Source organism: Ambystoma mexicanum, chromosome 1q (genome assembly GCF_040938575.1).
Source record: "Ambystoma mexicanum isolate Mex_15411 chromosome 1q, UKY_AmexF1_1, whole genome shotgun sequence".
Lineage (NCBI taxonomy): Eukaryota > Metazoa > Chordata > Amphibia > Caudata > Ambystomatidae > Ambystoma > Ambystoma mexicanum.
Window position 1 is genome coordinate 628,018,677 of NC_090922.1, and position 13,739 is coordinate 628,032,415.

The window sequence follows — 13,739 nt, forward strand, 5'->3', positions numbered from 1 at the left end:
GCCATGCCGACTTTTGCGGGCCCGGTAATTCCCATTCTCGGGACCCGGACCCGGTACATCCCCATTCCCATTTGAGCCCCAGTAGAGCTCAATGGGAATGGGGAGGATGCTAACAACAGACCCGTTAAGTATGGGTCCATTGTTAGCATCCTGGTCTGCTCGCGGGTGGGGGTAAGCACTTCTGGTCTGGACCAGGCGTCCTTACCGCCACTCGCGAGCAGACCAGTAATGTGACGGCCCGTAATGAACGGTGCCGGTAACTTACCGGCACCGTTCATTCCGTGGCTGCCTACCGTGGAATGAGGCCCAATCTCTGAGGTAAACCCCTCCAGCACCACCCTTTGCATCCTATCCTTCGGGATCCTTTATGCAGCTGGGTCTCCATACACACAGTCTTCATTCAATGTTTGGTTAAAGCTAGGCTGGATGATTACTTGGGGTTTCATTACAAGCGCAACGGTTTTTTTAGCCAGGTTCCCGCATCCAGCAATTATCGTTAATGCATGTGGAAACCCAGTGCCGGATTACCCATTAGGCAAAGTAGGCACCGGCCTATGGGCCCCACACCTTTTAGGGGCCCCGTGATAACAGATCAAAATAATATTGATTTGCGAGGGGGGCCACAAAAATGTAGACTGCCTAGGGGCCTCAACAGGGTTTAATCCGCCACTGTGGAAACCTCACGCTTTCAGCATAGGGAAAGTATACAGTTTCTCATAATAATGCATTCAGTGTTATTATAAGTTGCGTCTACATTTCTTTACTCCTAAAATATAATTTTCCATCCTTGTTCAGGGGATGGAAATGGACTGGGTAAAGTAGCGGAATACATCACTGCTGTACCAGGATGAAACAGATGAAACAGTTAGTTAGGGTGCCGGGCCCGGCGCCAGGCATGGGGTGGACTAGGTGTACTGTGGGGGCTGGCAGCGTGCAGGTGCCATTGCTGAACTGGTGCATTGCCTGCCAGCAGCCTGCCCACTCTGAAGCTCATGCAATGCCAAATTGCCAATGAAGAAAAATCGCACTATGGTGAAATATATGACACACTGTTGCCTGGGCATTTTCCATTTCCCTGTCGGGCCAGCCCGATCCAGGCCTGAACTACCAGATTATCTGTAGCCACGACTGTTGGGAAACCCAGGCACATTTGCTATGAATGTAGCAAATTCCAAAAACAGCAGCCCAGAACCAAATGAACTTCTACCACATGCCTTTTGGGACCAGTCCACATCCAGGCACGCGTCGCACGCACTTATCAGTCCACCAGCAGCGCCCCAGCCTGTGTGCCGTTCCTGTTGTAGTCAGTGGCACTGACTGACTGCTGCTGGCCTGCTGCCCTTGCCCTGGACCGTGTGCCTGTGCCGTGACTCGGCACTCGTGAGTGACTGACTGAGTCGTAGGCCCGGAGCCTGCCCCAGCCTGATTGCCTGCTGCCCTTTCTGGCCTGCCCCCAGCCCAGCGCTGTGCTGCCTGAGCCTCTGCTCGGCCTCCTTCCGAGCCCCACCCGGCCCAGCATCTGAAAATTCGCAATCGACACATGCGAGAGGGAGTCGCCTGCGGCCTGTCCCCGGACGAAGGCACCAAAGAGTGCATGCACCCGTGTGTTACACCAATAACAGCTCACATCTGTCCAGTGTAGGTGGAGCTCGTTTGCATGTGGAATTTATGTTAACAGTGGACAAATGCAAGCTGTACACACAGAGCCGGCCTTGGGTGGGGATGGGGGGGGGGCAGCCAGGCAACCGCCTGGGGCCCCACACCCCCAAGGGCACCATTAGAACCCGACACGCCAACTCGGGGGATTCTTTCAAAGGCTCCCCTGAGCTGGAGTTGTGGGAGAAGGCGTTTCAGGCGGCCTTTTACTGTAAAATGTGCCCACAGTGGCGTGTGCATTTAAATGCACCCCTCCGCCACGGGCACTTTTCATAAGAAAAGGCGCAATTAGCCCCCCGCCACGCCAGCTCAGCTCTGGGGAGTCTTTCAAGGGGTCCCCTGAGCTGGCGTAGTGGCAGGCGCCTCATTGCCATTGAATGCACCCGCAGGAGCGGGATCATTCAATGACAATGGGATGCTAACGCGCCCTATTTAACCTCCTCCCCGAGAGGAGGTTAAAAAAATAAAATAAAAAAAATGTGCCCATCCTGGCCCCGTCCCCTTCTGCCCCCAGTTAACCAGGGGCGCATGGTGGGTGAGTGCTATTTCGCCCAGGGCCCTGCTGCCCTTGAGGCCGGCCCTGCGTACACATGTGCACACACCTGCAGGTTGCTTCAATTTGCTGAATTACATGCTTTGCTTCGAAGCCCGCATGCTACTCAGTGCCTCATTATGTGCTTGCCATTGCCCATTGGTTACTGTGGTTTCTGATTCTGTGACTGTTTCCTCTTTATTGACAATAGTGGAAACAGAATGAGGTGTTTTTGGAAGGTTCAATTAAGTTTGATGAACTGTGGTGTTTGGTGCAGTTGATGTCTTAAGATTCTGAACTCATTTTTGTTAATAAAGTCAGAACCGTGGACTCTGCGCTAGGGGCGTCGAAATAGCTGCTGAGTCGGGCTAGCAGCCAAGCTGCAAAGGAAGGGCCTGGTTTTGCATGGAGCTCTGAAAGGCAGGTGGAGTTTAAAAGGGTGACGACCATTTTAGCAATTAGTACAAGTACAGGAACAGTGTACACTGGACAGGCACAGCCGTGCGCGTGCATTTACAAGCTCTGCAAGATTATAATGTGGTTTAAGATAAATTGAGGTGAAAGTGTACCATTGAAATAATAGAATATGTCTGTTTTGTGTAATGTTTCGAGGCCTGGGCCGGAGGCGTGCTGCTATGAAAGCTTGACTCATCTCTCGTGAATTCCAGTGGCAAATTCAGGCTGACTGAGAGAGTCTGCCTGGGGTTACCTAGGTTACCCCCTGCCTCCCACATGCGGCCTCTGGTGCAGAAGTGGGAACCTAGACAATGGGGCATTCTAAAGGTATGTTAGCAGAGCAGGAGTTGTTTCTAAAGCTAGGATGGTGGGCAAAATACAAGTGGGATCACATCAACAGAGGGTTGTCTTGTTTGCGGCATGGTAAGGTGTTCTGAAGTAGGAGAGAACAATTATTGGACCAACCTGCTCTAGAAGACGTCTGGCACAGAATCCATGCCAATTTACAGGGTAAGTTATGGAATTAATCTGCGCCGAAAATGGGTGCGCAGCGTGAAAATTGAAGCGCACGCGTGCGAAAGCCGCACAAGTGGCCGTTTGGTGATTCATGGAAGGCGCCGCACCTGGCTTACCCATGACCTGCGCTGTATCTGCGTGTAGCTCACACATCATTGCGATATTCCGAAGGCTGTGCGCTAGATGCCAAGTGAATGCGCACACCGCCCAGCGCACACACCTAAAAAGGGGTCGGATCACTCAGAATTGGGAACAACACAGGAAAATGTGGGCGTTACGGGGGAATTCAAGGAATCAAACAGGGGAAACCCGTGCGCCACAAAAGACATGCTAAACCGGAAACACATACGCCAGGCGAAAGGTGGCGTAAGCGCTCCTGCGCACCATAAAAGTGTGCGCAAACAACAAACAAGCTCATACCACTACGATGAATGTACCGTTCCTCGCAGCAGTGGTCGTGGGACACCGCAGGAGGAGGATAGCCAGGCCCTGCATTTTTTCACCCAGGACCAGCCTTTTTGGGATGCCATATGACCAGGTTTATGGCAGGTACAGTTTTCCACCCCATATCATCCTAGACCTGGTTGCTGAGTGGGATGATGACCTCACATCACCCACTCTGTGCTCCCAAGCACTGAGCCCCTTGGAAAAGGTTCTCAATATACTGCATTTTTTGGCCACTGGGTCATTTCAGCGGACAACTGCCATGGTTGGGGGCATCTCACAGCCCACGCAGTTACGCTGCCTACACCAGGTATTGGCAATCATGACTGCACGCCCCTCAGTCCGCAGACACATATACATGCCCAAAACACCCGCAGAAAGGCAGGCTGTGGTCCAGCACTTTTTCGGGGTGGCACACTTCCCCAAAGTGCTTGATACCATTGATTGCACCCATGTGGCTCTATGTCCACCTAGGGTCACTGAGCACATCTATCGCAACTGCAAGCACTGGCATTCCATCAACGTGCAGGTGGTATGCAATGCCAAGGGAATAATCACCTCTGTCTACACAAACTATCCAGGGGCCACCCATGATAGTTTCATATTCAGAATGTCACCCCTAAACCGGGACCTGGAAGCTGGGAGTGTTAGGGAGAATTCTCTGTTTAGGCTGAATTTCCTAACCTAGGGAGTCCCCCAGCAGCTTTGCTGGATTTCTGGAGTTTGTTTTTTTCTCCTGCCAAGAATGAGACTCTTTTTCTCCCACTCTTGGGCATGATTTGTGGTGTTCCTTTGATGTTAATGTGTTTCATGGGCTATGGGGTCTTTTACTCCATAGGGTCTCATATGTTTTTTCTATGTGTGTTACACCGCACCCTCCGTGCAGTAACACCGGGGTGTCATAGTGACCCCCCACTATAGACTCCATAACCTGGGACTGACTACTGTCTCCCAGGGCATGTAAAGTCACCATTGGCTTTACTAGTCCCAAATTACTAACAGAACCAGTACAAACCATCATATTGTGGACGTACTGGTAGGGGCAATTCGATTGCCCCTGGGTCTGTTATTCGAGGGGGCACTGTCCTGTCCCCCCTCGTCGAGTTTTGTCAGGTGGCAGTGGATACTACTTTTTAACATAGCCTCTAACATACCGCCTGTTTATTTATTTAATATTAATTCACCGGTTGGTATTTTCTGCCAGAACTCGGTTTTAAAATGGCGTTTGTGTTCGCCTCTGTAACTCCAAACCAAAGGTCGAGCCCTTTGTTCCACTTTTTGGCGGGCTTCTCCACAGAAGCCTCCAAAAGTGGTGCCACTCTGTCTGGGTACCACAGGGGTTGCCGGAGGGCGTTTAGGCACCCTGGACTGAGTTACCTTGGTAACTCAAGTCGCACTCTTGTGTGATTGGCCCAAGTGGTGAGCCGACTTAGCATGTTTGATTGACAGCTAGGCTGAGTGAATGGGGGTGTGCTGCATAAAAGCAGGGCTTTTGGGACTGGAACTTCAGAAGTCACCACAGGACCTGAAAATCCGACGAGGGAGAAGCTGAGCCGGCCTGCTACGACGACACCACCGGTAGAGCCCTGCTGAACCGACTCACCACTTCCCAACGACAGAGGAGATCTCCCGGCTGGAGAGTCTTCCTCCCCTGACTGGTGGGCACAACCAGTTTACCTTCATTTTTCGCATCCCAGGACGTCTTGTGGTCGAATTGCCCGTGCCAAGCACCCCGGCAACCGGATAGCCACTTACCACTGGACCGCAAATAAAAGGACCGCTCCTTTTAATTGAGAACTCCGCGGCTGGTTTCTTCCCTGGCAGTGCAACGGACTCCTGCTTTCCTCCCCAACAAGATCCTCTCTTCCTCCGGACGAAGCACCAGCTTGCACCCGCTGCCAGGAACAACTGCCCCCGCTAGAGCGTTCTCACCATTTTGAGGTACCATGTCCGCCAGGCCTCCCATTCTAAAGATTGCTACAAGGTAACAATAATCCCTTAACCTTTTGGACTGGGCTGGCCGCCTTTACCATCAAACTGGTCCCTTTCTTTTTGGTCCAACTCTTTCTGAACTTATTGCGAGACTTTTGGGCACTTTGAACCGTGTGACCTTGGGCACATTTCGACCGGAGCCTCTTAAAGTGGGTCCGGCCTTGTTAACTTTGACTTTACGGTTTTAACCTGCCTTCTTCTCCTACGGTGTTCTTCCGAAAGTGTTGGGATCTGTTTCTATCTTTGCTCTGCCTTTCTCCCCCTTTTAAACCGATTGATTAGAGTGCCATCTTCGTTAAGCGCTCACCGCTGTTGAAGGCAAGCGTCCCCAAACAGCACGATCCTCCCCGCAATGAGAGACAATGAAGGACTCTCCCAAAATGGGAATAAGGCCAAGACAGAGTGCGGGTGAGCGTAAACGGGAGTTTATCAATCAGAATAGGGCATGCAAAGAACTCTGCAAACTCCGAGAGCGCTCTGTCTGACAATAGCAAAGACAGGCGTATATATTTACAAAAAACGTCATAAGAACCTACATACTATAGGGGGCACAAGTTCAAGGGGATTGGGTGGCGACGACTAACTATAGGTACTGCTGTGATGTGGTTGGCTTTGGCTGGAAGACGTCACTGGGCAGCCTCGTGGGTTGGGCTTGGCCTGGCAGGGTGGCGGAGTTCATCCGGCTGGTGTTGTCGTGCCATCGCGGCCAATGTCAGAGATGAATGTCTTTTCCTGACTTATTTGCCCTAGGCCATGCACACCGCAGTCATTCACTCGTTTCAGTATTATCTTCTTTAGTAAATCTTCCAATAGGTTATACTACAGGTTAATGCAACACAGGAGGAATGCACCTTGTGAGGGGACTGGAGGCAATACGTCAGGGCATGGTTACCAGTGTCCTGTTGACCGGGGCCATAGGTCGAGGGGCTAAGCTTCAGGGCCTGGCACGGGCGGTACATGTCTTTCTGCCTTGTTAGAAGTTGTTATGGATGTTCCGCTGTGTGTTGTCAAAGTGTTGGGTGTCCTGGTTGCACAGGGCCATAAGTCTGAGATGGTCCGGTGGGTTGTAAGGTTTACGAGGGGGCGCGTGCGTTCAGGCAGAGGTTTACTGCTGTGCTGTAAATAATGCAGGTGGCGGGTGGTGGCCTTGGGTGCTACAGAGGGGGTTACAAATCTTTGAAGCGGCTCCAGTCTGGTTTGGGGGAGGTAAAGCAGCGCGGCGCGGTCTCTGCTCTCATGCCTTTGGCAGCCTTCACAGGGTGGGAGGGGGAATGGCCTTGCAAGTATTTCACAAAGGTATCTCCCTCGTGCGTTGCTGAATACAAGTAAAAGACATCGCAAATATTTGAACACTTTCTATAATACTTATTTAACATCACGTCAAAACATGCTTTTAACCTTTGCTGGGTGCGCTTTGATTATACCCAGATCGAGCATCATATTTGTACATTACACTCTAGCAGCTACAGCGTTTTAGTTACATGCATATACATTCGCGGTAAATGAGGTAGTGGTTAGATCAGTGGAGTACATAGAGAACGACCCGCCACCGTTCGTGACGGTGGTGGTATATGAGAGGCTCAGACATTCACACATGATACGTGCACTCTCGCGCATTCTTTAATAAGTTCATAGTATAGTTGCATCCGCTTTCTCGTGTACTCTAGCAGCATTAGCTTTAGTTATGGCGCGAGCCCATGGGGTGTAAGTATCTCAGCAATACGTGTAACAAATAGATTCTTGGTGCGTTCCTTCATTATTAGCATCCAACTGCAATGGTATATGCTCACCATCGCTTATATCGTGGGGGCATGATCTCTTGTAATCATACGTCCTACAGGCTTTTTGTAATATAAGGGGTTCTATGAGAGAGAAAAGCATCCTTTGCAAGTAGTTTCAGCATTAATATACAAAGATTGTCTGGCATATAATCGACCATTTTACTGTTCTTTTCATTTGTCTAGGCCTGCTGGCCGGGTCATGCTGGGAACGAAGATACACTGCGGGAGGTGAACTGTTACAATGTTAGGCTATTACGCTAGCTCATGTCCGTCTTGTTCGTGGGAACGTGCTCGCAGCGGATCTACCAGGGTGCTGCGGCAGCAGGGATGTTCTCCAAGGGTGGGGGCCGCGCTACAGTGCGCTGAGCTCACACCATCTTTACTGGGCAGAGAATGGTTTTTGGGCCTAACTAAATTTGTGTTGTGATCAATAGATGTGGGCATTCGATATGTGCGGGCAATTAATACGTGCGGGCAATGTCTCCAGTGGGCGTGCCCTCCACCACCTGGGCCCGGGTGGCACGAGGAGACGCCCAAGAGAGCCACAGTCCTCACCTGGGGAGAAAGTGCAGGCGAGGGGGGTCGTTTTGGACCAGTCCTCCCCTACACTGTCTGAAAATAAGTGTTGCTTTACTTAAGACTTGTCTAGCTAATCGTTGAAGGGAGTGTATATCTTTTAGTGACCGTGTTTGTGAACCGCTTGATATTAGTGCCAGTGTGTTTTACTAGATGTGTTTTTAAATAAATAATGATATCTCTTTTACACCAAGCTCTGGTCAGTGTTTGTTTGTTCTACTGTGTTCTTTTGACCTATTGTGAATACTCTGTATACTGCCTAACTCTTCTTGAGAGAAGTCTGACTGCTCAGCCACAGCTACCAGGTAAATCTGGGTGGTACAGACTGCTACCAATTGGGTTTATTGCCAACCACCTGTAGTTTTAAATCTTTTGCAGTGGTCCCAGAGGGAACTGCACAGGTTTCTGCCTAACACTGGTGTACAGCGGTGGGATTTGTATTGAGTATACACTTTAGTGTGCTTTTTGAATACTTTAGGACAACTAACCACAAAGCTTAGCACTAAAAAGCTGATTTTCTAACTATGTCTGCTATGGAGAGTTATACCCTAGAATCATTGTCTGCCAAAACTGCTGATTGCTTAAACATATTGTGTAGACATAAGAATCTCTCTGAGAAGGGCAAGAAAATGGAACTTGTAGAAAGATTGTTAGAAAACCAAAGTCTGGGTGGTACAGAGGAATCTACCCCGCCCCCCCAGCAAATGTAGAAAACAGTGATGGTATTGATCTGAATCAAAGTCTTGATAATGAGTCAGAAGAGGAAAGTGAACCTAATGAAGTTAGCCACTGTGAGCCTCTGTCTGCCTTACCTACTGTACCTACTGGGCCTATACCAGGTCCTACATGTAACCCTGCTTATTTTGAACTTGAAAAAAAATGAAGCTTGAATTAGAGTACACATGTTTTATTGCTCAATCTGAACGAAACCAAGAGCTAGAGTTCAGAAGAATGAATGCCCAGGCTGAGCAGAAGCAAGCTGATTTGAGACTCAGAGAAATAGAGCTTAATCATGAACTAGAAATGAAAAAGTTGTCTGTGGAAAATGTTTCTCTCTCCTCTGGTTCCTCTAGGAGTTCCAGTCCCAAAAGACCCCGGATGCCTAAGGAATTAGTGGGTATGTATGAACCTAAGTTGGATGTGTTGGATTGGTTAACAATGTTTGAGTATAATCATGGGCTCCAGGACATCACAGGGAATGAGTTACTTCCCTGGTTGTTCTCTAGGCTTCCCCCTGTTGCAACTGATGTGGTAATGGAGTTGGGGGAGGTGGATAAGAAGGATTATGAATGTGTGAAACTAGCTTTAATAACTAGATTTGGGAAGACCCCTTCCCAGTACCTTAAGAGGTTTAGGACCCTCATAAAGCATGATGGTACCCCTTGGGCTACCTGGGTGAGTGAAAGTTTGAAAAACTTAAAGGGATTGATTAAGGGTTACAGGGTTAACACTTATGAAGGAATGAAGAATCTTGTAATGATGGAGTCAATTTATGATGCCTGCTCTCCTGAGCTCAGACAGCGCTTGGCTGATTCAAAGGAATTGGATTCCAGGAAGCTAGCTAAGGCTGCTGACTTGTGGGTTGCCAACAGGGCCACTTACAAGGATTCTGGGGCTACTCAGAAAAAGGATGAGGGAAAACAGCCAAAAAAGGACTCCAAAGAGAATTCTAATAATTCCAATTCCAAGGAGGGCCCCAAACAAAACCAAAAAGGTAAACACCAAGGGGAACCAAATCAGGCTAGTGTACCTTTTGGTGCCAAACCAGAAGGAGGTCAGAACAAGCCACCATTCCAGAAAGCATTTGGTAAATGCTTTGTTTGTGGCTCTACTGACCATGTGAAAGAGATCCCAGATGTAAGGGTAAACCTTCAGGGGTCCAGCTTGTCTCCTTAGCCTTCGCTCTAGAGGAGGAAGTACAAATGGCAAGTGGAAACTTTCTATTACTGGCTGATGAACCCATTGGAGTCTCAGCCAGTGTTTCTTTAGTGTCTCTGGGTTTGTGGGAACAACAGAACTTAGATGTCTATAATTCTAACCCAGATAATACTAAAGAGTATTATAAGGACAGTGTCCAGGTGAATGGTCAAGAGACTCCTGCCATTAGGGACACTGGGGCCAGCATAACTATGGTCGACAAATCGTTTTTTCAGGCTGAGGATGTTGCTAAGGCACCCAAACACCTCACCAAGTTAGCTGGAGGGCCTGTGCAGATGCTTCCCCAACTACCAGTTCTCATCCAGTGTAATGACATGACTGTGAAAATACCTGTCAGCATACAAAGTGAGGTGCCAGGAAGGGTTCTTTTGGGTAATGACTTGAACACTCTTGGAGTAGTGTCACATACCACCAGACCCCCTAGTAAAAGGTTACAGGAGCTCACCAGACCTGCAAGGGAGAGAACCATGAGAGGTGCTCCCAAGGAGATGATGAAGAAAGAGATCACTCCTGCTCCACTGGAGATGTCAGCTGCTGTATCTAAGAAACTAGAAGAAAAAGGGAAACCTAAAACTTCTAAAAAAGAACCCCACAGCCAGCACTCCAGTGCAGCCAACAAGGAATTCCCCTAGATTGTCCAAAGTTACACCAGTAACTCCCCCTCCAGCTGAGGCTGAGAGGGAGGTACAACCCTGTGTGGTTGAACTAGACTCTGAGGAAGAGCTAGTGGAAGGCCAGGAACTCATTGGAGATCTGGATCCTGTTGACCATCCTGAGCTGCAGTCTTTACTGGCAGAAGGTGGACCCAACAGGCAGACTTCAGTAAGGGACAGAGAGAATGTCCAACTCTGGAAGGTCTTCATCACCAGGCAGATGCTCAGGCTGAAGGGCAAGAGCCTGGGAAATATAGGTTACACTGGGAAGATGGCCTCTTCTACAGTGAACCAACGGAGTCTGCACCTGGGGACAACAAACGACTTGTAGTACCCCAAGAGAACAGACCACATTTCTTGCAGTTAGCCCATGAGATTCCTTTGGCTGGTCACTTGAGTTTCAAGAAGACTAAGGAAAGGCTCTCACTCTACTTTTATTGGCCAAAGATGGGGGCTGAAGAAGATAAGTACTGCAGGAGCTGCCACACCTGCCAGACGTCTGGTAAGGTTGGCTCCAAGAATGTGGCACCTTTAGTGCCTCTCCCTGTAGTGGGAGTCCCATTTGGGGGGTAGGGATTGACATTGTTGGTCCCCTTGATCCTCCAACCTCCTCGGGCAACAGGTGTATACTTGTTGTAGAAGACCATGCTACTAGGTACCCTGAGGCAATTCCTATGAGGACTGTTATAGCTCCGGCTGTGGCTAAGGCCCTCCTTGGTATTTTTACCAGGGTTGGGTTTCCTAAGGAAGTAATCTCTGACAGGGGGTCGAATTTTATGTCCCACTACATGAAAGCCATGTGGAAAACCTGTGGAGTTACTTACAAGTTCTCAACAGCATACCACCCTCAGACAAATGGATTGGTTGAAAGGTTCAACAGAACCATGAAGAGCATAATAGGTGCTTTAGAGGACCCCCTTAAAATAAAGTGGGACCTTCTACTGCCATGCCTTCTCTTTGCTTATAGAGAAGTCCCTCAGGAGGGAGTAGGTTATTCTCCCTTTCAACTTCTTTATGGTCATCCGGTCAGAGGTCCATTGGCCCTGATCAAGGAAGGGTTGGAGAGTACTCCTTCCCCCAAGCCATTCAGAGTGACTGACTATGTGATAGGTCTCCGAAGGAGAATGTCGCACATGATGGCAGAAGCAAGTGACAACTTGAAAGCTGGACAAGCATTGGTCAAGCACTGGCATGATCAAAAGGCTAACATGGTTGAGTTTACTCAAGACCAGCTAGTTCTCGTTATGATTCCAACAAGGCAGAGGGCCTTGCAAGACAAATGGATGGGACCCTTCAAGGTTGTGGGTAAACTTGGAGAGGTCAACTATCTGGTGGACTTGGGCAATCCCAAGGAGGCTCCAACAGTCTTCCGCACCAACAGACCAAACGCGTATGTCTCCAGACCTGATGTAGGAGCTTTGCTTCTAGCATCATCAGAGGAAGAAGAAGAGAGTGAAACTCTTCCTGCTCTCCTCAGAGGCTTACCTTTAGACGAAAAGATTGAAGGAGTAAATCTCTCTTCAAATTTGACGCCTGAGCAACAGGAAGAGTGCAAATCTATGTTAAATCAGTTTGCCTCTCTGTTCTCACTTTCACCAGGCTTGACCCCTTGGGGACAGCATGACATACTCACTGTTGACTGTTTGCCAGTCAAAATCAGAGGACATCGAATGTCAGAGAATGTAAGAACCCACATCAAAGGTGAGGTCAGCAAGATGCTTGATCTCGGGGTAATAGAGCCCTGTACTAGTCCATGGTCTAGCCCAGTTGTGTTAGTACCAAAGGCAGGATCTAAAGAACTTAGATTCTGTGTGGATTACAGAGCTCTTAACGCAGTCACTAAGACTGATGCCCACCCTTTGCCAAGGACAGATGAGTTGGTGAATAGACTTGGTGCAGCCAAATTCCTCAGCACATTTGACTTGACATCAGGCTATTGGCAAATAGCCCTGACAGACCATGCCAAGGAGAAAACTGCATTTTCTACCCCAGTTGGCTTATACCAGTTTAAGGTTATGCCTTTTGGATTGAAAAATGCACCTGCTACATTTCAAAGGATGGTAAACCAGGTTCTGAATGGGATGGAGGACTTCTGCATGGCATACTTGGATGACATAGCAGTGTTCCGCAATTCCCAGGAAGAACATGTGGACCACTTGAGATATGTTTTGCAGGCTCTTGGAAAGGCCAATCTGACCATAAAGGCGAGTAAATGCCAGATTGGACAGAGTAAAGTGGTCTACCTTGGACATGAGGTAGGAGGTGGAGAAATAAGGCCTTTGCCCAGTAAGATTGAAGCTGTGCAAAATTGGACAACACCTACTACTCAGACCCAGGTGAGAGCCTTCTTAGACCTCACTGGGTACTACAGGAATTTCATAGAGAACTATAGCTTCTCCACTGAATGTCATCTCCTCTGCTAAATTCCCTAAAAAGGTTAGGTGGAATGAGGAATGCAATTAGGCCTTTGAAACCCTGAAAAAGGCTCTTTGCCAAGCCCCAGTACTCAGAGCTCCTGACTACCACCAAACTTTCATTGTGCAGACAGATGCTTCAAATGTAGGAATAGGTGCAGTCCTCAGTCAACTGGATGGGAAAGGTAGGGAGCACCCCATTTGCTTCATCAGTAGAAAACTGAAGGATCCTGAAACAAGGTGGGCAACCATTGAACGAGAGTGTTTTGCTATTGTGTGGGCTCTGAAGAAGTTTAGGCCATACTTGCATGGTTCTACTTTTGTCATTCAGACTGACCACCAACCCTTGAGATGGTTAATGCAAATGAAAGGGGCATGACAACACATGGCTCATCGGTGAGTACAAATGCCTGTGAACATGCATGCATGTCACACACAGAGAAATGGCACAACCCAGCTAATCACAACCATTATCACCTACCCAGGGGACAGTGCCTACCCTCTGAGCACCTACATGATGACACCAATACGGAACCCCACCACACCACCCGAGGTAAGATATAACGCAGCCCATATTGCAACCCGGGGCATAGTGGAGCGCACATTCGGAGTGCTCAAGTCACGTGTACTCTTCCTTGAACGCTCTGGTGGCCAGCTGCGTTATGCGCCCCCAATAGGGTGCAGTATCATTGTGGTAGCATGTGTCCTGCACAACGTTGCAACCCGGCGGGGCGTGCCGGTGGTCATGGCGGTTCCCCCACATCCCCAACCACACGCACGC